The sequence below is a fragment of the Triturus cristatus genome, chromosome 3_2 (genome assembly GCF_964204655.1).
Source record: "Triturus cristatus chromosome 3_2, aTriCri1.1, whole genome shotgun sequence".
NCBI classification, from domain to species: Eukaryota; Metazoa; Chordata; class Amphibia; order Caudata; family Salamandridae; genus Triturus; species Triturus cristatus.
Genome location: NC_140584.1, coordinates 656,867,221 through 656,893,294, shown reverse-complemented (window position 1 = coordinate 656,893,294; position 26,074 = coordinate 656,867,221). Strand labels below are relative to the sequence as shown.

Sequence of the window (26,074 nt, the reverse complement as noted above, 5' to 3'; positions counted from 1 at the left end):
CCTTGGTATCAATGGTACAGCACTTGCCCTTCTTACCTCCTTTCGATCATCTAGGGAACAACTGATTTTCTGGGATGGCTATCAGTCTGAAGAGTTTACACTCCCTGGTGGAGTCCCACAAGGCTCGGCCTTATCTCCTACGTTGCTCAACATATACGTAGCCCCCCTGGCTCGACCTATAAAAAGCTATGGTTTTACGCTGGTGTCATATGCTGATGACACACAGCTTAAAGTGTCTGTAGCAAAATCAGTGGATGTAAAGTCTACCCAATTCTGCAAATGTCTTTCTGCCCTGATGTCTTAGATGAACGCTAATTTCTTAAAACTGAACGCAGATAAAACAGAGGTGGTGGAATATGGACAGAAAGTATCGATCTGGAGCCAATTATGGTGGCCAACTGCAGCCGGAACCTGTCCGGCCCCAGTTAATAAGGCAAGGAACCTTGGCTTTATGATCGACAAGGACCTCACCTTGGCACCACATATCAATCAAGTCTCCTCTGCCTGCTTTTTCACGTTAAAAGGCCTAAGGAAGATTCTTCTGTTTATCCCTTTCTCCTTGAGAAAAACTGTGGTAGGAGCCATGGTCCTATCGAGAATTGATTATTGTAACGCTCTTTATTTGGGAGCAGGTGCAGCTCAACTCTCCAAACTTCAATCAATTCAAAATGCGGCAGCAAGAGTTCTGCTCAAACTACCCAAGCATCATCCCACATGCACCAATATAAAACAACTTCATTGGCTCCCAGTGCGAGGGAGGACGGGTCGATTTTAAGACACTCTGCCTGGTACATAAAGCCCACTTTGGTGGTGGGGCTAAGGATGTGCAATCCTTGTTCCTTCGTCATGTGCCGTCGCGTCCTTTAAGATCCGCCTCTCTTGGTTGGTACACCTTCCAAAGATAAAGAAAGCAAGGTGTGGAGGCAAACGTTTTTCTTTCTTAGCGGCCAAACTGTGGAACTCACTGCCCCTACAGCTGAGACTTCAGCCTAGGAGATCAGTGTTTAGGAAGGAAATTAAAACATGGCTCTTTACCCATCCCTGAATCTGTTGGTCATTGTCTTTGCACACCATTTAGCGCCAAGACGCCTCGGCAATAGTGCGCTCTATAAATAACTCAGTCAGTCAGTCAGTCAACAAGTCTCACTGACTCCATCCCTCTACGTGACCAGTAAGGGAAGGTTCTCCTCTAATTGGCTGGCACATGACAAGGACACTCAAAGAGAGGAAGTGGCGGAATCTTTCGGTAGTCTCTTATCCAAAGACTCCGGGAACAATTGAGACTTCCCTACTGCCACCCGATGTCACCGCTTCTGCTAGGTAAGATTTTAATGTTAGGTGCGTGTTTATATGTATGAATGTATGTGTATCTGTTCGAGCATGCTGTTAATGGGTGTGTGTATTTGCTTGTGTATGATGGGTGTTTGTGTGAGCTTGCACATGGATGGGTGTTAGTGAATATGCATGTGGACGTATGAGTGTGGGTAAGTGTGGCCCTCCTCAGGCACATTACTGGCCGCCACTGGTGCAGCCTTCTGTGTTACGTATTGTATTATATTGTGATAGAGCGGGGTTTCTTGAATCTCAATCTATTGGTAAAGTCAGCAAAAAGAATCCCCCACTGGTCATCTGGACCGTTGATTGTCAACTTGAAGTGTGAAACAGGAGCTAACATCAAAAATTAATTTCAAGTACAGTTAAACCACTGTGGCTCCACTAGAACGACAGAGAGGATGGTGTCCAAACCTTTAGGATTTTACTAACAATTTAAATCACATTACAAATTAAATCAATCAGCAAAATTGAGTAAAATATATTGTAAGAGCATACATATTTAAATGATCATGCGATATGAATTTGTGTATAATAAGGAAAAAGATACAGAATAGAATCCCATATAGTAAACAAAAAATCAACCAAATACCTTTCACGAAGGAACTGCCCTATTCTAAATAAAGTACTGAAAGTGGCCAGGGGAAATTCTGTGAGGAAGGTACCAGCATCAGATGACCCAAGTTTAAGGTTCAAGGGAAAGTATGAGGGCTCAAGCTTGAAGCTCAACACTCTGGGCAGGGGAAATCAGCAGAGTTGAGAAGTCTCCTCTCAGCGAAGTCAAGACAGGGTCTGCCCTACTGATCTAAAGATCACACGATTAAAACATGGAAGCTGGAAGGCTTCTTCATATCAGTTTCCTTTAAGTTAACCAATCCGAAGACAGTGTTCTCTGGGAGCGAGTAGACACCCTAGTTTCCCAGCTCTCAATCAAAGGAGTAACCGACGTGGCGACCGTGGATGTACCATCAGTCCGGTCTGCCTGGTACAGGGTGGTCTCTCCCACCATTTCACGCTACATATCTAATCAGTGGTCTACTAGTCCCATCCAATAAGCAATACACCTATTGTAACTCAGCAAGACAAGTTACAAGACACCTGCAGAGGATAAACAACAAGGCACTTGCAAAACACTGTATGAAAACACGTGTGAAACTCGGGCCTGGTTACTGGCTAGGCCAACGTAAGATTCAAAATAGAACCTATACGAGTACAGGTAGCATAGGTAAATATATCAAGTACATGTTATAAAAAGTTATATGTTTCCCTTTTACAGCAAATACATGTATTATAATTCAGCTAAACATACAGGCAGCTCTCGTCTAGATGAATACATAGCCACTCGCTGCAAATAAATAATAAAATACATACTGATTAATATGGCTAAACACACTTTGAGTATATAAATTGCATATAAGGGTTGGGGCGCTTCAATACGCTGCTCCAATTGCAAAGCCATTTTTATAGGAATTACTATCGCTGATGATTAGCTAAGGTTAGAGGATTAATCAGTTGTTTTGTTGGGTTTTATTCGTTTTGTTGGTTGGGATTATTCAGGTGCTCTGGAGGAAACAATTCCATGTGTTTACTTCCGTTTTCTTGTGGTGGATAAATAGGAAGTAGGGGTGATTGTTAGGTAAATTCCAGCAAACATTTGGTACGATGAAAAAATAGAGAGATGAGTTCGTTTTTAGGCTGCAGAGATATGTTGTCAGCGAAGGAGAGGGTGTGATCCGTGAGGTGGGGTGTGGCCGAATGCAGAAATACAATAGTGAGTCAGACAGACAGGCATGAGACTTAGAAAGTGCCACACTCAGAGAGAATTAGGAAGCAGAGGATGGAGAGTAAGGACAGTGTCCTTCAATAAAAGAAAGGAGACGGAAACAGACAAAACTTTAAGTCAGTCATTCTTCTTACAGGATGAGGGGCATTTAAAATCGACAGGCACATGCTTGTGGGGCTCTCACGCTTCCAGCAGGTTGCTCACGTGACTCAGCGGTTCCTCTTGGCAGGGAGCCCCGTGACTCAGCTCCTCGCGGCCAAGGTGTGCTTGAAAAGGCGCTCGCCATAAACTTTCCAAACCAGACGAACATGACAGGGGCCGGGTCCCGAGACGCACACGCCCTGCCGCAGCACCGTGCGTGCCAGCGCCACATCAAACGTGTTGTCATTCCGCGGCTGACAAGAGGAAGCGTTTACACGTGTTTGCGAGTGGGCTGCGTATTGTGTTTCCCGATAAACCACAATTGCTGCTCGCGGGTGCCAAGAAGCAGGTCGGCTCCAGGGAAAGCAGGAGGAGAGAGGCTGGCGGGAACTGACAGCCAGGTAAAGACGCACGCTGCTGCCGAGGGGCATTCTGGATAGTAATAACGTATATAGACAACTGTATCTTGTTATTATCGCTTATTGAGGCCTTAATTGTGCTGCTGGGTGCCTCTGCGAACAGAATGTGTGACTGGCTCTGAAATGAACGGCACTCGCATTCTTGAGTGTGCTCTGCAGGGCGCGCACAGATGATGATATGCAGTATGGCAGGTGAGGCAGGGCTGGACTGGACATTTATCCCACTGGGCGGTGCCCCGTGGGCTGGAGCCAGTGGAAGATGGGTTTTGCGGTCTGCATCTGCTGTCACTGTCTCCATCGCCCCAGGTTCTATGGAAGCAGGCATACACAGCAGGTGCGGGATGAGTTAGAAGGTGAACGAGGCACAGTATGAGAGAGAACGGAAGGGAGAGAATCAGAGATGGGAAGGGAGCAGAGCCGGACTGCTTGGAACATTTTTTGTCAGAACTGCTTTTGGTTGCCAGTCTGGTCCTGTGTGGCAGGCCAGCCTGCCATGTACGCCAGCCTGCCGAGTCCTCCAGCCTGCCGGGTACCCCAGCCTGACGGCCCCCCCCCCCCCCAGCCTGACGGGCCCCCCAGCCTGCCAGGTCGGCAAAGGCGCAGGAACACCTGCCAAATTTGAGAAATCCTGCCTGGCAAGGACCTCTGTGCCTTCAGTGGGGCCGCAAGTAATGCAGCAGAGTTGAAAGTAATGATCCTTCGCCACACGCACACCATGGTTGACGTGTCTGCTCGCCAAAGTTTTTTCCCTCCAATAAACAAATTCCAAAATCGGCACTTAGTTATTGAAAAACAAAGAATCAATGACTCAGATGAGCGGGGAGCGTCCTCGTTGCACGTGATGGTAATTTCTGTTGGTTCCAGTTTAGAACGGCCAGGGTGTTCCTCCTCGTTCTGAGCGGGAAATATCAACGTACAAGCAAATGTGAAAACTAGCATGTCAAGGGTCACCAACCCACAGCCGGGGTAGCTGGTCTTTAAACAAATGCAGACCGCCATTTTTAAATCTCTAGAAGGCAACATTCTAATCTCTATTTAGGTGATGGCGTTAGACACGAAAACCAGCGTTAATGGGATCACTCTATTGGAAATGTCTATGGACCCATCAACATTACAGAGGCATTACAGCATGTATGCAATAATACAACATGCAAAATGACACCAAACCGTTTTACCACCTGAGTTTACATTGGAGTCCCCGAAACAAACATGCCATGAGCAAAATTACAGTTGAACATCTCCTCCGCTCAAAAACTGGCGGTAATTAAACATCTGTCTGCCAGACATACAAATAAGGCAACAACTCATACAGTAGAGTAACACAGCAGCTGCCTTGCGTTACATTTCTTTACAAAGCCACGCAAGGCCACGCAAATCAGACCTTGTGTGTCTTTGTATATATTACAGAAGCCTCTGCGTTGTCCTTGCATTGCCTTCTGTGACGCAAGGACAGCACAAAGGCTCCATAAATATGGGCCCACATGTTTAGTGTACGTGCTGCAATCATTTTTCCAGACGTACTGTAAATGCTTAATTCAGTAATTTTACTGTTTTCAAAAATTGGCAAGTGGTGAAGACATAATACTGTGAACATTTGCATGGCACACTCTTCCATTACAAAGCAAAGCAAGGTCATGCAAATCAGGCCTTGTGCGGCTTTGTAACGAAATGTATCGCAAGTCAGCTGCTTGCGCTGAGTTACGTTACATTTCTACTTATAAGGCGATCCATGGGTGGAGCGTTGGCGTTCCCACGCAGCCACCCATGGATTCTGGAGCATTTCCAGCTTTACAAAGACTTGTAATCCTGGGAATGCATCAACATGTTACACCTTCCCAAGTGAGGTGTAACGAGGAGAAATATATTTCTGCATAACGCGTACAAAGAGGAAAATGCCTATAAGGGTTGTTTTTGTGCAGGAAGGTGCTCCTTCCTGCTCAGAAACAATCCGGCGCTAGGCAGAACACAGCGGGCCAGCACAGGGAGGGAGCAGAAATGGACTATGTCTTTGTAAATATGGAGTATTTCTGCTTTCTCCCTTTCACACAACACAGCACTGTGCAGCAACTTTGCTTGCTCTCCTGCGTGGCGTGAAAACGTAGTAAATGTGCCCCTAGGTGAATACCTTCATGAGACCCCTGAAGATATCAAGGTCTCCTTGAAGAGCACATGCTCTTGTATTGGCAAGGTACTGTAGTACCACTTATCGGCAGGTGCTCAGAAGAGTATTGGAGAATCAGCACTTCTCGGCAGAGGTACAGTTCCTTCAGTGAGGACAATAGGCACTTCTTGGTAGGAGATTGTAGTCTGCGATGGAGGCTGAGAACCTGAAGTGCTATATTATAGGCACGGCTGTGCGCAATTTGCACAGCTGGTTCTTGCCATCTTTGAGGAGCTTTGTTTAACGTTGTCTTTTCTGCCACTTTCATGAAGTGGGTGAAGTTTTAATAAACAACAGGGCAGTTGTCCTAAGGAAAGGATGTTTCGCAGCATCAAAAACCGTCAAAATCTACTTTTTTGGAACAATTTTCTGGGGTATCTGGGCATGTTTTTGGTGTGAAAATTCAAGGTAGGCGAAGCTTTGCTAAGGTGACATGGTTCGCAACATTGTGCGCTTGCAGAGTCTATTACTGTCCTGAAACTTCCCAAGTGGAATTAAACATAATTTTGCAAACACCTGCTTATCAACAGCCCCTGAGATACATCGGACCTGTTTCCGCATTTGGATTCACTTTTAAAAATCAAAGTTCGAGCGGAAATTCCGACACACAACATTAAACCCACCACGTGAGGCTGCAAAAATTGGGACGAGATTACATCACTGCACATTGTAGCCATGCTAGTAATGTTCAGTTGTGTATATGCCACAGGATGGTGGATTTCAGACCACCGTTTTGGCCGGTACGAAAATGGAGAAATTTCAAAATAAATGACTCGATTGTCAAAAAAGTCATATTTTTACTCACCTACGTTGATGCGCGCGCTCGCAGTACCTTCCGGGCGTTGTAATGCACACGGAATCTTCGGAGTATTTCTGGCAAACGGCGTTAATAGTAGTGTCACCATTGTACCCCTGAATTTCAATTGCGAATTCCAGGTTTATAACATATGAAATAATGTTACATCTGAAACGTAGCAGTTACACATGTAAATACTTTCCAGAAACGAATTTGCAATTTAATTGTTTTGTTCTCCAGTCCTTTCACTCTTTCTTTCCCAATTCCTGCTCCGAATAAGGCTTTACTTCTTCCTTTGATGGGAGTAAGTTTTCATCGTATTCCGGTTATCACCCAAACTTGCAGTGTCAGGCTTTTTCACGTGCCTTCCTAAGGCACCCCAACCCCTAACGCCCAATCCCTACCAATGTGACTGTATTTTCTCACATATTAAGATTCTCTATAATGGAGTAATTATACATGGGCGTAAATCAAAAAAACTCGTTTTCATGAGGCGTTAAGAACTGGGCCCAAAGTAATTTGGCCAGGGTCACACAGTTTGTCCAATGTCAGATGTTTGGATTAGGGCTTTGATTTCCTGGTTTCGTGGCTGACAATGTATCCACTCGAGCACATCCCCTCCCTAAGGCAAGGCGATGCAGAAACCAAAATTAAAAGCGCGACAGGTGCTCAAAATAACCAGAAATACCTGCTGATTTCCCATACTTAGAGCTTGTTTTGAATGCATGCCTCTGGACGCGGGAAGTGAGCTGCGTCATCTGCAGGGTAATGGACTTTTAAATACATTTCCAGTCTGTGCTCTATAGCTGGGAGGAGGGAGATGTCTCAATTGACTTCATAATCGAGGTATCGGGAAGCTTAAAATAAAGCAAAGATGTTGTGTGTAAATCTGTGCAACTACAGAAATTAAAATGTGGATTGATATATCTGCTCATCTCTGTGCAGTACAACTAATAAAGGTTTGGGCACAGGCTGGCTGCGGCAATGTTGTGTGAGGTGTATTTTCAATGAGTTTCTGTGTTTGCAGATTTTTTCCCCTGTGCCTAGATCTCCCATTGCTGTGTATGTGGGCATTACATTGATATTTAGGGGCAGATTTATCAATATTTCATGCAGCCCAACGCAGCAAGACACCTTGCTGCGCAGCACTGCTTGAATAGGCAGGAATGTGCCATATTTAACATTACAAGGCGCATTCAGGGCTTTAAGTGGGCCGGGTCTCACCGGTGCTGAGCACCGGCAGTTTTTTTAAGGAGGTCTCGAAACGGGTCTCTATCGGGCTCTGTTTTGTGCTCTGGCACAGGTGGTCCGTTTTTCTCCGGACTGCAGTGACCGCAGGCACATCGATGTCCGCATGCTCCCACTGCTTACTTCTCATTTGTACAACGCCCATTTGGCTAATGAGGCTTTGTTGTTCATTCGCTCCTTCTTAGAGGCCCTGCATCTTCACTCTGCCGATTGCTAGAAGAATTAGCCCCCCCCCCCTCGAAATTTCACTCTAGTTGCGCCTCGGCATGACGTCATGCCAGGGGAGCGTTGTAGGGGAAGGGAAATCCTTTAAAGAGAGTCATTTTCTCTCTGGATTTCCCTTCTCTTTTTGAAACTCACGAGCAGCAGCATTGTTGTGGTGTCACCAGGGCTTGAAGTTTAAGCTTTTTCAATATTATGTACAAGCCAAAGTTGCTGCTTATTTATCCTATGCAACTAACCATTGACAAAGCCAATAGTCGTGACTTGTTGTAGGTACGATGTTACTTGTTGTATCATATCTGGATGCAATGACAAACAGCAAAATACAAGTAGGGCGGCACACTATGCTAAGCACAGATTTTTTCGCTCACGTGTTTTAAGCCACACCCTTAATTACAGTGGCCACACCCCTTTGAGAGACCCTCCAGTTTTTTCATCCCACTTAAAGCCCTGGGCGCATTAATGACCTCTCCTTGCCCTGGCACACTTTTGTCTGCCTAGGCCCAACGTAGGCTCTGTTGCCTCATGGTGCAAGGGGGCCTGTGTTGCAGGCAGGATTGTTTTTGTGCAGGATTGTACCCTTTCTGAGGCTTTTTCAGAATGCAGCACACATAGAAAGAGAAAAAAACGAGGAGAAATAAAGATATTTATTTCAGTTAAGCCTTCCCTGGAAAGACATAGCATTTTGACACATTCCCAGGTCTACCACTCATGGCAAATCTGGGAATGAGACAAAATCCATAGATGGATGCATACAAACACCCACACCTCACCCATGGAATGCATCAGCAACGACCGCTCCCCGTGGGATGCCTCTTGGTGGCCCTCCGAACTTGACCCCCCACCAACACCTGCAGACCATGCCAAGAACCTCGAAATCATCCTGTAAACCAACCTCTTCATGAGCTGACAGATCAGCTCCGTCTTCTCATCATGCTTCCACATTCTGCGAATGCTACGCAAGACTTTCAAATGGATCCCCCTGAACACCAGACAAATGGTCACTCAGGCTGTTATCACGAGTAGACTTGATTACGGAAACACCCTCTACATTGAAAACCCAGCCCATATCCTACAGCGACTGAAAACCACCCATAACGCCTATGCCAGAATCATCTTAAACATCCTGCAAAATAACCACATTCCTCCATACCTCAACAATCTCCACTGGCTCCCAGTCCAGAAAAGATGTAAAATCAAGCTATTCACCAACGCCTGCAAAGCTCTCCACAACACCGGTCCAGCTTATCTCAATCACCGCCTCAACTTGTATCAACTCACCAGACACCTTCAATCTGCATCCCAGTCAAAAGCACACCTCCCTCGCATTAAGAAGACCAGAAGGGAAGGATGTTCCTTCTCATACCACGCAGCGAAGACCTGAAACGAACTACCGCAATGCCTCAGAATGTTCCTCTCCCTCATGGACTTCCAAAGGAACCTCAAGACAAGGCTGTTCCAGACAAAACAGGCATGATCTCCTCCTCCCTGCTCAGGCCTGCCCTACTCAGCCACCTGGATACCCTCTCGGGTGATTAGCCACATTTTGCAAACTCACTTAACATAACACTACAGAGTAACGCAAAGCAGGGACTTGTGCTGCCTTGCTGTACTCCAGATTTACCAAGCACCACAGGGTCACGCAAGGTGGCCTTGCCTGACTTGATAAATCTGAATTTAGTGTTACGTTGCCCTTGCTTTGCCTTGTGTGATGCAAGGGCAGCACAACACTTCAATAAATCTGGCCCTAGGTGGCAGATGACTTGGCCTGTGTTGGTGTGTATTTCATTTATTGATTTTAGACACATTGGTGTTTGCCTCCTACACCGGACTAATCAAGCACAATGCCCAAACTGAACACGCTAAGTGACTGGAACATGGAGTCAGCAAAATGGGGTTCAGAAAGTGACATGCCATGCTATTTAATCACAAGAACATCAAAAGGTGACCCATTGTGTCCATTGTTGGCCCCTCAACTCTTTTCTTTGCTGCTGAATGACTACTGGAAGGACAAGGAGCATAAATACTGCCCTGTTTCTGTTCATGTTGCTGCCTTCAGGACTTTTAAGAACAGTGGTAGCAAAAGTACTGCAAGATTTAGTAGCTGCCACACCTAGTTGTAAATTAGACAGCTGTGCATTTACAAAAATACTGCATTTAATTGACACCTAGCAGGTCAATATCTACCTAGGAGATTCATAGCCAGTAGCTGAGAAAAGCCTCATTGCAGTATCAACCCACTTATCACTGCACCTTCTTCCCATAACATCTGCCTATGAAGATTGCAGGGATCTAATTAAAAAAACAGATTTTTCACCTAGCTCACAGATTTTGCCTGCACTGGGAGATATGCTGCTGAAGGCCACACCTTTAGAGTCATTCACTCTCCTGTGTGGAGGGCAGGCTCTGGACATGGAAATGTTTCCTGCCTCTCATGCTAGAAGTTCCTGAAATAAACCAGTCTCCCAAAATATTCCTGTCCCTTTGTTTGTATTAGACATTTCAATTGTTCCAAGCCTGAAAACAGCCGGTGACAGTTTTCACTGTGTTTTAAAGTTGCAGCTTCAAGGTTCTGTCCATTTACTTTACTTATTTTAAAACATTAAACTACTTTGAAAGCAGTACTGTATAAGGTGTGCAAAGAAACATCATTTTTATAGACAATAAATATATGTTTTTAAATGTGAATAGTTTTGAAGGCAGTGCTCAATCAGGCACCGAGATGAGACCACTGACAATAGGGATTGGGAAAAGTAAACAGATAGAAAGCAAATGTCTAAACAGCAGCTCCTTTGGATGACCTCACTACGTATTGAGGCACAACTATTTTAAATGTCAGATCCGTCTGCACATATCTTCCTGCATATCCAAAAATCTACTCACATACATTAAAAACGAAACCATTAATGTCTACCAAAATGTTACTGTTTTAAATTAGGGAGGTATTGAGCAACAGAGAAGATGGGTAGGCTGAGTAAACAGATGTGGAAAGGGAAGCTGGAAGTCGGTAGGGATGACTCTCGATTTTTACCCCTTTAAAACATATTATTCCTCATATAACTAAAACCCATACCTCCCCTTACATCGTTTAACCAGCTGGTTTCATATCTGCATTAACACCAAACTGTTCAATTACTTCTGCCTGCTCCACACGAAAGGCTGAAAATTCAATAGCTCATGTTCCAAAAAATGGCATTCAGGAGTGCCTCTCTTTTGTTTCGAATGCAAAATAGTAACACTGTAGTTGTTCATTAGAGCTCTGTGGTGAACACTAAGATATAAATAACATAAAGTCCCAAACCAATTCATATAAAACCAAAACATGATTTATTAAATCACATAAAATCTCACACTAGGAAAAATGCATAAAAATGATGGCGCATGAATAAATTAGACATAAAATTCCCCCAGATTAAAAATGCAACAACGAGTTTGAAGAAGAGTCCAAATTTTGTGGGCGGTTCCGCGCGGTCGCAAGCGATCACAGTTTGAGGACTGCTTCTCGAGTAGATTTGGTGCCACTCCAGTAGATTTTCTACTCGAGCTGCAGCAAAATCAACTCAAATGGCAGGCACTCTTGCACACCGCATTGTGACGGCCTCACTGATTTTTCTGTACTACTGGTGCTAAATTGCAGTGTGACATACATATTTTATGCCATTTGGCATAACTCCACGGAATCTCGCTGAGGTTTTATGTAACTCCGTGGAATTCCACAGAGTGAAAAGCCATGAGTTCCGCCTGCCCCTAATTCATATGAGGTATACCATTTATATCCATTTAAGACTTTGGTTGACAATACACTGTCAAAACACAATCAATAAGTTCATTTGGGTAATTCATATATTGTATAAAACATAAAAAACTGACAATCAACTAAATAAAAAATATTATCAATTCTCCTTTTAGTTAGGATTATATTCATGTTACCTTCCTGGTTAGATGGATAGGTTTATTCCTAACGTAATTACCAACTATATGATCAAATATTTTAAAATGCAATGTATTATTTGATAGGCTTACATGACTAACCCAGCACAGGAGCCACATTAAGATAACAATTATCGTTGTTAACCATAGAGTCTAAGAACCCCTTAATCCAACAAAATATCTTGAAATATTCAATAGTAAAACCAAAAGGACTTGTGGCTTACATTACGTTAACTCGGAAATCAGACATGGCAACACTTTATTTTAGAATGCTTATTGAATATACAAATATTGATTTTATGTTTTGTGCTTTTTGTGATCCAGTTACCATTAATTTCCTTCTTCTCTTAATTGGGTTTAAAGTGTCCAAGGCTTTGTGCCCCTTTGCCAACCTTGTTTTGCTTTCATTTTTGATCTTCCATATTAGTACAGTAGGTGGCATGATTCCATGAATAAACAATGTTAATACAAATTGCATTTATTTTCTTTTGTGAAGTTCTGCATGCTTTGGTGGAAAGATGGGGCTATTTAAGAATTCAGCGTAGGAGTTAAGTTCAATGGGGAACCAGTCCCTGTTGGACTTTCATAAGAGATGGGTGTTTACATCCAAGATCAGACTTGTGATGGACCAGGAATAAGAATTCAGGCGATAGTTGGACAGATCCATGGCTTGTCAGGTGATAACCGTTCAGGTATTTCTTTCAGGGTACTGAAATGTAATGGTGATACAGACTGAATGAAGAGAGTCAGAATATCTTGTACTGGCGTACATGACGGCAAATATGAGGACTGGCGTTAGGCATTTCACTGAGTGTTCCCTGTAGTGCTAGGGATTTGATGACCCATTGTGGTGTTAGGAAGAAGCACAAATGATTGTTACAAATCCTTCAATTTATAGGATTCCTGCTTCTCTATTAATACTAAAATACCCATGTGTTGTCATATCTGTCTTCTCAATAGACTGTGGTTCCCTGAAAATAGAAACTACTGTTCATTTTTTTTTTGTATTGTATGACCTATTTCAGAATCAATCAATTAAATGATTGCTCTCCGGGACTATGAGTTCAGAGGTAATAGCTTCAGAATTCCAAATTTTATAAATAAAACAATAATCAGTAACATAACCAACCTTGATGGTGGCAACAGCATGACATGTTACACTCCACTGCATGCCTAGTCAATGAGTAAAAAAATCTGACAGCATTGCAGCCATTTGGGAGGACTCTACTGGCTGACCATGCAGGCAAAAATTGACTTAAAAATAGCCGGCATCACAACAAGGTGATTTGCTGCGGCCTGTCTTCCGACCTAAAACGCAAACTCCACAGCACAGGAGAACAGAGAAACCCTAGAGGCAAATTGACACAACTACTTTAAATCCATATCACACAAAAACCAAAAGTTATCATCAAAGCTTTCGCCTGTTATGCTCCCAGACGATGGAACAAACTTCCCAAAGATGTCCCATGGAATTCTAACTTCTGTAAGGCCCTAAAAAACATAATCTATTCAGATTCCACCTGAAGCCGGATGATTAATGATTGCACCCTTTGCTGTTGTTGCATCTGCTATTTGTTCAGTAATTTTTGTAGCATTGCTTTTAGTCCCTCTTAGTCCCTCTACACCTATAGGCTGGACCTCAATGTTATGCTGACTACTTCTGTGTCATATGTTGCTTTATGTGATAATTTCTGCAAACTAGATGGTGACGTCTGCTCTATATAATACCACAATGTAATAAAAATGTAAAAATAAAGAAATGTGTCTATATGACTAATACACCATTTAAACAGAATTTAAGTTAGAGCAAAACCAAATATAAAGACACCAAAATGAGCTGTGGTCATTCTTAGATGGACTCTAGCAGTATCTTTCCTCGCCAGAATGTAGTAGATATTAATCTCCGTGTCACCATTGAGTTATGGCACCTTTACTATAAGCACTGATGCAGCCATCCAGTTATTTGAAATGGTAAAGTGGCCTGCTTTGCTTAACGGTGTGCAGTTCAGGACATTTTTCGACAGGCGAATGGCTTTGAGATTTGTGTAAAGGTGTGACAAAAGTAGTCACATGCCAGGCAAGCTCCCTGTTAGGCCATTATTTGTACAAGTTCAGAAAAACTCCTCAGATCTTCCCCAAAGTTTAATTTTACATTCTAGTACATGAACGACGTTTTATATTGGAACTAAAAGATTTCTTTTTGTTACATGTGTTACATTCAGCAATAGAATTTTGGCACACATCCAATCTTTGCCTCATCTTTATAAAATGTATTCTTATTAGTGCAAGGGTGACATTAAAGTGTAACATACCATTAGTGTCCACAAGAGTGTGCAGGAAATAGGAACACTTGTGATCTACAAAAATATATGTTCTATTCCTGAATCTGAAATACAAAAGAAATATTCTCCATGTCTGCATAACCAGGTGGATTCGTATTTGGCATGAATCTGTGCGCTCCACGCCTTCCCCCACCCCAACCTTTGACCAACAATCAAAGCCGGCGGTAATCCTGCAGATCTATGGAAGCCTCCTACAGAGAAGTGCCGCCTGGAAAGAGAGTGGTAACATAATTCAGAAAATGTGTACAACCCCAGGGGATGGGGTCGCGGGGGCCTTCTGAAGGCTTGGTAACTCGATATGCACATTTCGTCCCTGGGGATGGGGTCCCTGGGGCCTATTTAGGCTAAATAAGAGGGAGCCACGCACCCCTCCTTCCTTAATAAATTATGCAGCACCGGGTATTGGGTCCCTGGGGCCTTTTTAGATTTAGAGAGGGAGTTTGTTTTGGAAATGCACAGGAGACAGCGCTTTTATTTTAATTTTTTTAACTTTTGTCGCTGATCCCCTAGAGAATTAGCAACAAATTGAAAAAAAACGTGTTGGGTCCTAGGTGGGACCATGCCATCAGACCCAGAGGCTCAGGGTATCCATACCCTGCCTCTATGTCTTTTTTTTGCATTTTTTAAGGCTCAGGACGGAGCCCCAACCCTTGACCAACAATCAAAGCCGGCGGTAATCCTGCAGATCTATGGAAGCCTCCTACAGAGAAGTGCCGCCTGGAAAGAGTGTGGTAACATGGGGGCATATTATCAAGACAGGCGATAAAATTATCGCCGCTTTAGCGGCAGAAAACTGCCGCTAAAACAGCGATAATGGGCTTGATAATATGCTCTATGGAATTCCAATTGAAACCCATGTTAAATGTGAAGGACATCTAACATGGGCTTCAATTGGAATTCCATAGAGCATATTATCAAGCCCATTATCGCCGTTTTAGCGGCAGTTTTCTGCCGCTAAAGTGGCGAGCATTTTATCGCCTGTCTTGATAATATGCCCCATAATTCTGAAAATGTGGGAAAAAACTGGGGAGAAACCGCCGTGTGATAACAAGGTCAGAGCAGGGGCTTAGGCCGACTCGAGTGTTTCAGCAGGCACTGTGATGGGCAGGCGAAATGCGTGCCAAGCTGCCATCCGTATCTATGGATTCCAGCTCTGCGCTTGGCAGCAGTGAGATGTATGTTTTATCACCAGGCTCTGATCCATTCTGTTCAATCCTTATCTCGGATTATGTCTTATTCATAAAGAGACGAGTGAAGGGCTCAGTCAGGGTTACAGCAGCAGCTCATGCAGGCACGCGTGGATGCGCGTGGACGTCAGACTGTAAAAGCCCTGTCTGTGATTTATGGCACGCAGGTACCAATCAGCGGTGCACGTGCCTTCGGAGGCAGGTGAGCCTAGAAAAACTGAGGGGCAGATTTACAAGCCCCGTGCGCCACTTTTGCGTCACTTTTCTCATGTTAAAAGTGACGCAAAAGTGGCGCGAGGGGCTTGTAAATCTGCCCCTGAATGTTTGGGACCGCCAGTGAGTTTTTCATGGAAAATACTTCAGAGCAGTTTGGCTTCACCGGCAAGTTCATTGCTGTGACATGAAGTAGCTTTTCGAATGTCGAACCTTCCTCATTAGGTAAGCATTCTACAACACACGGTCTGATTGCGGATGTACTGACTAGGGAAAGAAATTGCATTCAACCGGTAAATTACACCGCGGAAGGGTTCTTAATTCACCAGCACCTATTATAAGAGTCCCACTGCAAAATGAAGAATTCCATGCATATTTTGGTGTTTTCTGCCCCATAATCCTCATACACTAGTATTTGCTAGACATTTCTCTGATACGTTTTGGTGGGTTTGCTGTACAGAAATTACCTGTACATATGTGTGTGTGTGTGTGTAAATATATATATGGTTATGTGAAATGTCCAGTCTTAACAACATGTTTTAAACTCTAAAAAACACAGAAATTCCCCAGTTAAAGTTATGGTTATCTCAAATAACTATAACTTGTGTTCTAAGGTAACTAAAACTTGCGCCACGCCATGCACAGTTTTCTCATCAATAATTTAATTGCAAATGTTGTAGTGATATTATCGATGATGTTATAGTTGTCATGAGTGATGTAATATGTGTAGTAATTAGCAGTGCATTGCGAGGGCGTGAGTTCTATTTACCTTTGGGCATGAGTTATAGTTACTTGCGCTAACTATAATTGGTAAATTTCTGTGGATTTCTTTTTAGTTTAAAACGTTAGTTGTTATTGGACATTTCCCCTAACTATAATGTTACATTAACCTTTGATTTTTTCAGTGAATTTCTAGTTTTTTTAATGTAAAGTAACATTTTGTTACCATAAGTAACGCCAAACCACTGCTGTGAATGGGGGGTTGGCCACAACCGGGCCCTGCTTCCAACCCCCCCACAGGTAGCCAACCCCACACCTCGAGGTGTCCACCCCCTCACTTACAACTAGCCCTACTCTGTGAACAGCCTTCTACTGTGCATAGTGGGGCTTGGCTACAGGGCCTGGCTTGCAGTCAGGCCCTGTGGCCGACCCACCCGAAGACAGCCAACCCTCTCACAGGCTGCCAATCCCATGCCACACACAGCCTTTGGAGATGTGGTGGAGTGTTGGTCTTTGGGCCTCTGGGACGCAAATTTCAACAAAAAGGGAGTGGGGTGTGCAGCCCACCTCCCTGAGCCTTATCAGGCCCAGCGACCCCATCCCCTGAGGTCAAATTTCAGAAAAAAGGAGAGGGCCTGTGCAGCCCCCACTGCCCAAGCCTTTTCAGACCCCAGAGCCCGACCCCTGGGGGCCAAATCCAATAAAAAAGTGGAGGGAGCCATGAAGCTTCCTCCCGAGCCTTAACAGGCCATGAGGACCCCATCCCCTGAAGTCAAATTGTGGAAAAAAGGGGAGGGGGCCATGCGCCCCCGAGCCTTATTAGTTCTCAGGGACCACATCCCCTGGGACGTGTAACATTATAAAGGACAGGGGGGCTGCATGGCCCCCCTCCCCAAGCCTATCATGGCCCCTGTGGACTTCATCCCCCAGGGACTGGCTTCAATGTAGGTGGGTGCCCTGATGCTTCCTGTGGCACCCACAAACAACATGTTTGGGGCCCTGGGGGAAGCCCTGGTGCACCCGTAGCCCCAGCCAGCTCACTACATAGTGCAGGAGCCAACATTGCTCCCGCACAGCGGTAGCAGCTAATTATGCCTGCTTCCTCCAAGTGCAAGCAATATGTGTTCTGTTTCCCTACCTGCATCAGTGCGGGCAAAGACACAGAACACAAGTCTGCTCCCAGCCGGTGGGAACATCTTTGAATCACCCACTGGTTGGGGGCAGACTCAGTGTTTGCTCCTGTTTGGCAGGAGATTTACAAATGCTCTGCCCAGATGGGAGCAAACACATATTTTCCTGCCCGTGCTCATGCGGGCAGGGAAACTACTGTGCCCTAGGGCTGGGCTCCCATCCCTTTTAGTTTAAAACACAACCCCAGGGGATGGGGTCGCGGGGGCCTTCTGAAGGCTTGGTAACTCAAGATGCACATTTCGTCCCTGGGGATGGGGTCCCTGGGGTCTACTTAGGCTAAATAAGAGGGAGCAACGCACCCCTCCTTCCTTAATTAATGCAGCACCGGGTATTGGGTCCCTGGGGACTTTTTAGACTCAGGGAGGGAGTTTGTTTTGGAAATGCACAGGAGACCACGCTTTTATTTTATTTTTTTAACTTTTGTCGCTGATCCCCTAGGGAATTTGCAAAAAAAAAATTAAAAAACTTTTTGGGTCCTTGGTGGGACCATACCATCAGACCCAGGGGGTCAGGGTATCCATACCATGCCCCCTATGTCTTTTTTTGCATTTTTTTAAGGCTCAGGACAGAGTCCTGATTTCTAAGATGGCTGCCACCACTTCCTGGTTGGCAGCCAATCAAATTTCAGCAGGAGATCTGTTGGTTTCACAGATCCTCTGCAGCATGATATATACATTTTTTAACCTTAATTTCTTCAAAACTACTGAATGGATTTACACCAAAATATGAACAGCAATCGTTTAGAACAAGATCAATCTTTCTGCCAAATGTGCTATAAATCCGTTCAGTGGTGTGGGCTGTAGCTGAAAAATGAATGCGGAAAATGTGTTTTGGAATACCCCTTTTTCTAAGCCCCAGCTTGACGCATCACCCCGAAAGTTTCCATGAACAAACTCAAAGAGTAGCACTTTTTTGTAAAGTTTCGTGGAGATGCATCAAACGGCGCCCAAGTTATTAGCACACAGAAAAAGCACTTCATATGGAAACACGATTCTAACTGTAACTAACCGGTGGCAATATATACATATATAGGAGTTTGGCCATGAACTAGAAAATAATTCCTCATAAGCCATAAAGTTATGATTAGCTCTATCCTTACAAAGTGAGTGTGCCCTCCTCGTTTCCTCCTTTTCCTACCACCCACAAGACCCTTCATCCCCGCACAAACCCTTATAACAGGTCGTCGAAGGTAATGTAGTGGATACAACCAAGGAAAGGGGATCATAGACTATGATATTCTCAAGCTCTCCTGTTACCAACCAACACATTCCTCCTAACTCAATATCCATCCCTTCCAAGACCTTCTATGTACTTCAACACTTCTGCCACACTTTCTTACCCCAACACTCTAAACTTGCCCCTTATTTATTTTCTCCCTCTTCAAAGAATATAAAACTTCCAGGGCTTTTCTGCTGTTTCTAATTTTCCCCAATTTGTCAATTTTTTTTATACCTCACAAGTAGAGTCTTTGGGGTCTATTACGATGGCGGCAAATGGGACCGCCCGCCATACGTGCGGCGGTCCCGTTCAAATTAGCATGCGCCCGCCACACTAGCAGGAGCATCCCGCATTTGTTACATTGCGGTGGGCAGTGCTGTCAGCAGTACCCGCCGCAATGTAAAAAAGGCATGTTGTGCATTTGCATGCACAACGTGGCAGGTACCGCGTGGGGCCTGCCACCTTGTGCATGCAAATGCAGGGGGTACCATAGGTACCCCCCATGTGCACCCCCTACCCCCCAACATCCTGGTGGCCCACAACGGGCACCCGAAAGTGATATCCGCCTGGCTTTCCATGGCAGGATCTCCACCATGGAAAGCCCTGCACCGCCGCACATCATGGTGGCGCATGATTGCAGACACCGCCACCATATCTGAGCCCTTTTCTGCCCAGTCACCTGTCCGACCAGCGGAAAACCGGCTGACGGTCTTTCCGTCTGCCGGCGTCCCCACCGCCATCGTGATTTGGTGGGGGAAATGGTATGCAGGTGGTGGGAATTGGCAGGCGGATCGCCACCGTCATACAGGCGGTGGCGAGCCACCCGCCAACCTAATCGACCCCTTAATTTGTAGTCTCTCCAGTATCCCACATCATCCTCCTAGCTATGTCCCGAACTGAAAATAGTACCTGATCTTGTCTGTCTTCTTCTTTTAGGCTGTTCCTATCTCCCTAGTTCACCACTCCCATATGACAAAGCTTGTCTTGCATACAGTTGTAGCCCTGGACTCCCCTCTGGTGTACTGTATACAGCCCTCTGGTGGTACTTCTCCAGATGTGGGTCTGCTTCAAACTAACTAACACAGGATCCTTTACTTTACAGGATAGATCTATCTATCTATCTATCTATCTATCTATCTATCTATCTATCTATCTATCTATCTATCTATCTATCTATCTATCTATCTATCTATCTATCTATCTATCTATCTATCTATCTATCTATCTATCTATCTATCTATCTATCTATCTATCTATCTATCTATCTATCGATCTATACATATATATGTATATATATATATATACACTGAAAAAACCATAGGTTTTAGGCATGTTATAGTTAGAAATTAGCATTTAAAAAACCTTAGACATTCACTAAAAAAACCATAGGTTTCGGAGACATTATAGTTAGTTGGGCATTTCACTCGTACAAAACCAGAGAAATTCGGCCGTTATAACTCGCACCCCCGCAATGCACTGCTGATGACATCACATATTACATCACTCATGACATGGTCAGTGATATTACTGATGATATCACTGATGACATCACTGATGACATCACTGATGACATCCTCCAGTGAATGTGTGTTTCTTTAAATTTGTTTTAGATATATATGCCAAGGTGTATTGAAGAATGAGTGGGTGTTTAAGTGTCTGAATGGATGATTTAGTAGGTGCATGACTGATTGTATAAGTGACTGATTAAGCGTATCTTACTGAATGCATGGGTTATTGAGTAAACTGTGTAAATGTCTGTATCAGTCTGTCAGTGTAGAAGCGGCTGCATGGGTTGGTGAGTAGCTACATGACTGTCTATATAGGTTATTGATTGGTTATCTGTATGGGTGCCTGAGTGTCTTTGTGAGTGGGTGGGGGGGTGGATGACTCTGTGCATAGATGCGTGAGTGGGTGATTTACTGGGTGTATGGGTTCAAGAGTGCATCTGTGAAGGACTGTATGGGTGGGTGAGTGTGTTTATGGGTGTGTTGGTGAGTGAATGGATGTCCCAGTGGTATATGTGTGAGTAACTACATATTTGAAAGGAAGTTTATGTGAGTTTTGGGGTATATAAATGATTATACGTGAGAGTGAGTGATTGTGAGAGTGAGAGTGGCTGTATGAATGAGTGTCTGCTTGTATGAGTGATTGTATAAGAGAGTAAGTATGTGTTAGAATTTGGATATTTAAGTGAGGTGGTCTGTGTATAACTGTATAGGTAAGTAAAAGTAAATGGGTGTGATTGATTCTTTGCATGACTGATGAGGTGTGTGAGTAAGTCTATGGACGAGTGGTGGTGCGTGAGTGTATGTATAGGTGTATGAGTGCATATGATATTGCTGTATTGATGAGTGACCGCATGTATGAGTTACTGTATGGGTGAATGAGTGGATGTGTGTGTAGACCTAAAAATCAGTGAGTGCGTATGTAGTAACTGGTATTGGTGTGTCCATGGTTTCGAAAATGGTAGTATGTATTTTAGAGTGGGTGTATCAAAGGTTATATTAGGGTGTGAGGAGGTGCATCAGATTTTAACATGGATGATGTAATCAGTGATGTCATCAGTGATGTCACTGACCATGTCATGAGTGATGTAATATGTGACCTCATCAGCAGTGCATTGCGGGGGCGCGAGTTATAGTTAGCTATACTAACTATAACGGCCAAATTTCTCTGGTTTTGTACGAGTGAAATGTCCAACTAACTATAACGTCCCTGAAACCGATGGTTTTTTCAGTTAATTTCTAAGGTTTTTAAAATCCTAATTTCTAACTATAACGTCCCTGAAACATATGTTTTTTTAGTGAATTTCAAAGGTTTTTTAAATGCTAATTTCTAACTATAACATAGGAGTCGCGTTTGCAGAGTGGTGGAGAAAGGTGAGCGTGGCCTTCCAACACCTTTTAGCAATCCCTGTGTGGGATTTAGCGGAGGTGACAGGAGGGATAGTTAGCCTCCAACGTCAACCTTGTAAATTGGGGGATTAAGTCCCCTTGAATCCTGAGGGTCCCTGGGGGCCAACTAGCCCACCAGGTACCTCCAGTAAGTGCCACAGAGCTGTGTTGCAGAGAGGTGTAAAAAGGGGCGTGGCCTCAGAACACCTCTCTGCAACGGACCCCCGAATTTGCATATTTAGTGCCCCATGGAGGTGGTGGTCCCCGGGGCATGTGGGGGGGGGCTCAAGCCCCCCACACACATATTTTTTTTTTTTAAAACAGAGCCCCGGGGAGGTGGCGGTCCCCAAGGCTGGAGGGGCTCGAGCCCCCACACACACATTCTATTTAATAAAAATAAGAGCCCTGGGGGGCTGGCGGTCCCCAGGGCTGCAGGGGGGCTGCGTGCCCCCCAGCAAATCATCAACAAAGCCCTGGGGAGGTGGCTGGCCCCGGGGCTGCAGGGTCCCCGTGGACCCCCGCTATATAATTTGGGCATGCCCCCGGGACCTGGCCCACCCGGGGACTTAACAATAACGAAGTGCAGGAGCCCGCGCTTTGTTTTTTTTACTTTCTCTGCAGGTTTCGCTCACCTAGTGCGAATTCTGCTGATTGTTTTAAAAAAAAATGCTTTTTTGTGGCACCGGGGGTCCCTGTGGGACCTCCTCCGCAGACCTAGGGGGTCAGGGTGTTTTCTACCCTGCCCCCTTTTTTAAATGTTTTTTTTCACTGTTTTCTTGTGACTCGGATAGCGAGTCACAAAATGGCTGCCAACACATCCTGGTTTGGGGTGTTGTCAGCCAATCAGAAGTCAGCTTGTGCCCAGGAGAAGTCGCGACTCGTCCTCGGTGCTCAGATATCGATATTTTTATTGTTTAAATTGTTCAGCAACTACTGAATGGATTTACACCATTCATAAAGAAGGTCTCTTTCTGGACCAAGACCTACCTTTTTGCCAAATTTGGTGTAATTCTGTTCAGCAGTTCGGGCTGTAGCCTGTTCCAATTTTTCCTATGGAAATTAGCATGGGGAAAATGCGTTTTGGGACCCTCTTTTTTCTCGGCTCCCGCTTCACGAAACACCCCAAAACTTTCAAGACAGAGGCTGACCGGAGCGCCCCATTAGTTTTGAAAATTTCGTGAAGAGTGGTCAAACAGCGCCAAAGTTATGGGCAAAACAAAAAACGCTTTTCCTATAGAAACTTGGGTCTAACTATAACTACCTACTGGCGACCGTTAGACATGGCACCATTAGACCGTTAGACCTGGCACCATTGGCGTGAGTCTCCCGCTGCATTTTTTGCCTTTGCCTCCTGTGTTTTTGCTGTGTATTGGACACCGTTTTGCTGGTCTAGATGCTTTGGGCACTTTGCCACTGCTGTTATGGCAAAACAAAAAAGGCTTTTCCTATGGAAACTAGGTTCTAACTATAACTACCTACTGGCGACCATTAGACCTGGCACCATTGGTGTGGGGCTCCCCTGAATTTTTTGCCTTTGCCTCCTGTGTTTTTGCTATGTGTTGGACTCCTTTTTGCTGGTCTAGATGCTTTGAGCACTTTGCCACTGCTGTTCAGTGCCAAAGTGCGAGTGCTCCCTTTTTAAATTGTTGTTATGGATTGGTGATTCCATGATTGGCTTATTTGATTTACTAGTCAGACCCTAGTACAGTGCACTGTGTGTGACCTGGGCCTGTATATCAAATGCTGCTAGTGGGCGGCAGCACTGATTGTGCCATCCACAGAAGCAGCCAGTAAAATCAATCAACCAATCAATCAATCATGAACATTTATAGAGCGCGCTACTCACCCGTGAGGGTCTCAAGGCGCTGGGGGGGGGGGGGGGGAGCTGCTACTGCTCGAAGAGCCAGGTCTTGAGTTGCTTCCTGAAGGAGAGATGGTCCTTGGTAAGTCGTAGGTGGGTGGGGAGGGAGTTCCACGTCTTCGCAGCCAGGTAGGAGAACGATCTTCCTCTGGTGGTGGTTCTCCGAATCCGAGGGACGGTGGCGAGGGCGAGGCTGGCGGAGCAGAGCTGGCGGGTAGGTGTGTAGAACGTGAGGCGGTTGTTGAGGTATTCGGTGCCCATTTTGTGGAGAGCTTTGTGTGCATGGGTGAGGAGCCTGAACGTGATCCTCTTGCTGACGGGGAGCCAGTGCAGGTCTCTCAGGTGGGCAGAGATGTGGCTGTGTCGAGGTATGTCCAGGATGAGTCGTGCGGATGCGTTCTGTATGCGCTGGAGTCTTTTCTGTAGTTTGGCTGTGGTTCCAGCGTAGAGGGCGTTCCCGTAGTCTAGTCGGCTGGTGATGAGGGCCTGGGTGACCACCTTTCTGGTTCCGGTGGGGATCCACCGAAAGATCTTACGGAGCATGCGAAGGGTGTTGAAGCAGGAAGATGATACGGCGTTGACTTGCTTGGTCATTGTGAGGGAGGAGTCCAGGATGAAGCCCAGGTTGCGTGCGTGGTCCGTGGGTTCGGGGGCGGTGCCCAGTGCAGAGGGCCACCAGGAGTCGTCCCAGGCGGGGGGAGATGGTCCGAGGATGAGGACCTCCGTCTTGTCTGAGTTCAGTTTCAGACGGCTGAGCTTCATCCATTCTGCGACGTCTTTCATTCCTTCCTGGAGGCTGGTTTTGGCGGTGGCGGGGTCTTTGGTGAGGGAGAGGATCAGCTGGGTGTCGTCAGCGTAGGAGATGATGTTGAGGTCGTGGTTGCGTGCGATGGCTGCGAGGGGGCTCATATAGACGTTGAAGAGGGTCGGGCTGAGTGAGGAACCTTGGGGTACGCCGCAGATGATCTTGGTGGCTGCGGCACGGAAGGGCGGGAGACGGACTCTCTGGGTTCTGTTGGAGAGGAAGGAGGTGATCCAATCCATGGCCTTTCCTTGGATCCCGGCGTGGTGGAGGCGGGTCGTTAGGGTGCGGTGGCAGACTGTGTCGAATGCGGCCGATAGGTCGAGGAAGATGAGGGCGGTAGTTTCCCCGTTGTCAAGCAGGGTTCTGATGTCGTCGGTGGCTGCGATGAGGGCGGTCTTGGTGCTATGGTTGGCTCGGAATCCGGACTGCGATGGGTCGAGGGAGCCGTTCGTCTCGAGGAATGCGGTCAGTTGGTTGTTGACGGTCTTCTCGATGACTTTAGCGGGGAATGGGAGGAACGGGATGGGGCGGAAGTTCTTGAGGTCCGTGGGGTCCGTGGTGGGTTTCTTCAGGAGGGCGCTGATCTCTGCGTGCTTCCAGCTCTCTGGGAAGGTGGCGGACGCAAAGGAGTTGTTGATGATGTTCCGGAGATGGGGAGCGATGATGGAGTTGGCTTTGTTGAAGATGGGGTGGGGGCAGGGGTCGGCTGGGGAGCCGGAGTGGATGGTGTTCATCACATGGGTGGTGTCTTCCGTGCTGATGGGGTCCAGGTGCAGAGGGTGGTGGTGGGGGGCGTTGGTTCGGTGGTTGGGTGCGTGGTCTGGGCGCCGAAGCTGTTGTGTATATCGGCGATCTTGCGGTGGAAGAACGTGGCGAGTGAGTTGCAGAGGTCTTGCGATGGCGTGATGTCGTTGTTGCTGGCGCTGGGGTTGGAGAGCTCTTTAACGATGCTGAAGAGTTGCTTGCTGTTGTGGGAGTTGTTGTCCAATCGTCCTCTGAATGATGTCCTTTTGGTGGTGCGGATCCGCTGGTGGTGTTTGCGGGTGGCGTTCCTGAGGGCTGTCAGGTTATCTGTCGTCTGTTCGTGGCACCAGGCTTTCTCGAGGGTGCGGCAGGATTTCTTCGAGTCTTTGAGGTCGTCGGTGAACCATGAGGCTTTCTTGCTGCCGGGTTTGCTTGGAGGGTTCTTCAGTGGTGCAAGGGCATCGGCGCAGTTGGTGATCCACTGAGTGAGGTTGCAGGCTGCGTTGTTGGTGTCCGTAGTGTTGGAGGGTGGGTTTTGGCTCAGGGAAGTTGTTAGCTGGTCGGTGGTGAGCTTGCTCCAGCATCTTCGGGGCACCTGTTGCGGGTGGTGGTGAGTCGTGGTTTTCCTGAAGTTGAAGTGGACGCAGCTGTGATCGGTCCAGTGTAGTCCGGTGGAGTGGCTGAAGGTGACGTGGTTGCTGGAGGAGAAGACGGAGTGTGTCCGGCGTAGTGGGTGGGGGTGTTCACCAGTTGCTTTAGTCCGAGGTTGGCGAGGTTGTCTAGTAGGGTGGTGGTGTTGTTGTCGTTGCTGTTTTCCAGGTGGAAGTTCAGGTCCCCCAGGAGGATGTAGTCAGAGGAGGCGAGGGC

At 45.9% G+C, this 26,074-nt stretch overlaps 1 protein-coding gene across 6 annotated transcripts in view; it reads left to right on the top strand.

The window, feature by feature from the left end:
* Positions 1-3,512: 3,512 nt before the first annotated feature.
* Positions 3,513-26,074, top strand: part of MAP2 (microtubule associated protein 2) — a 1,132,493-nt gene continuing 1,109,931 nt past the window's right edge. For all 6 annotated transcript variants that reach the window (XM_085648606.1, XM_085648602.1, XM_085648605.1 and 3 more), the window contains exon 1: positions 3,513-3,657. The gene's annotated coding sequence lies outside the window, so the exon portion shown is untranslated. The remainder of the gene's footprint in view (positions 3,658-26,074) is intronic.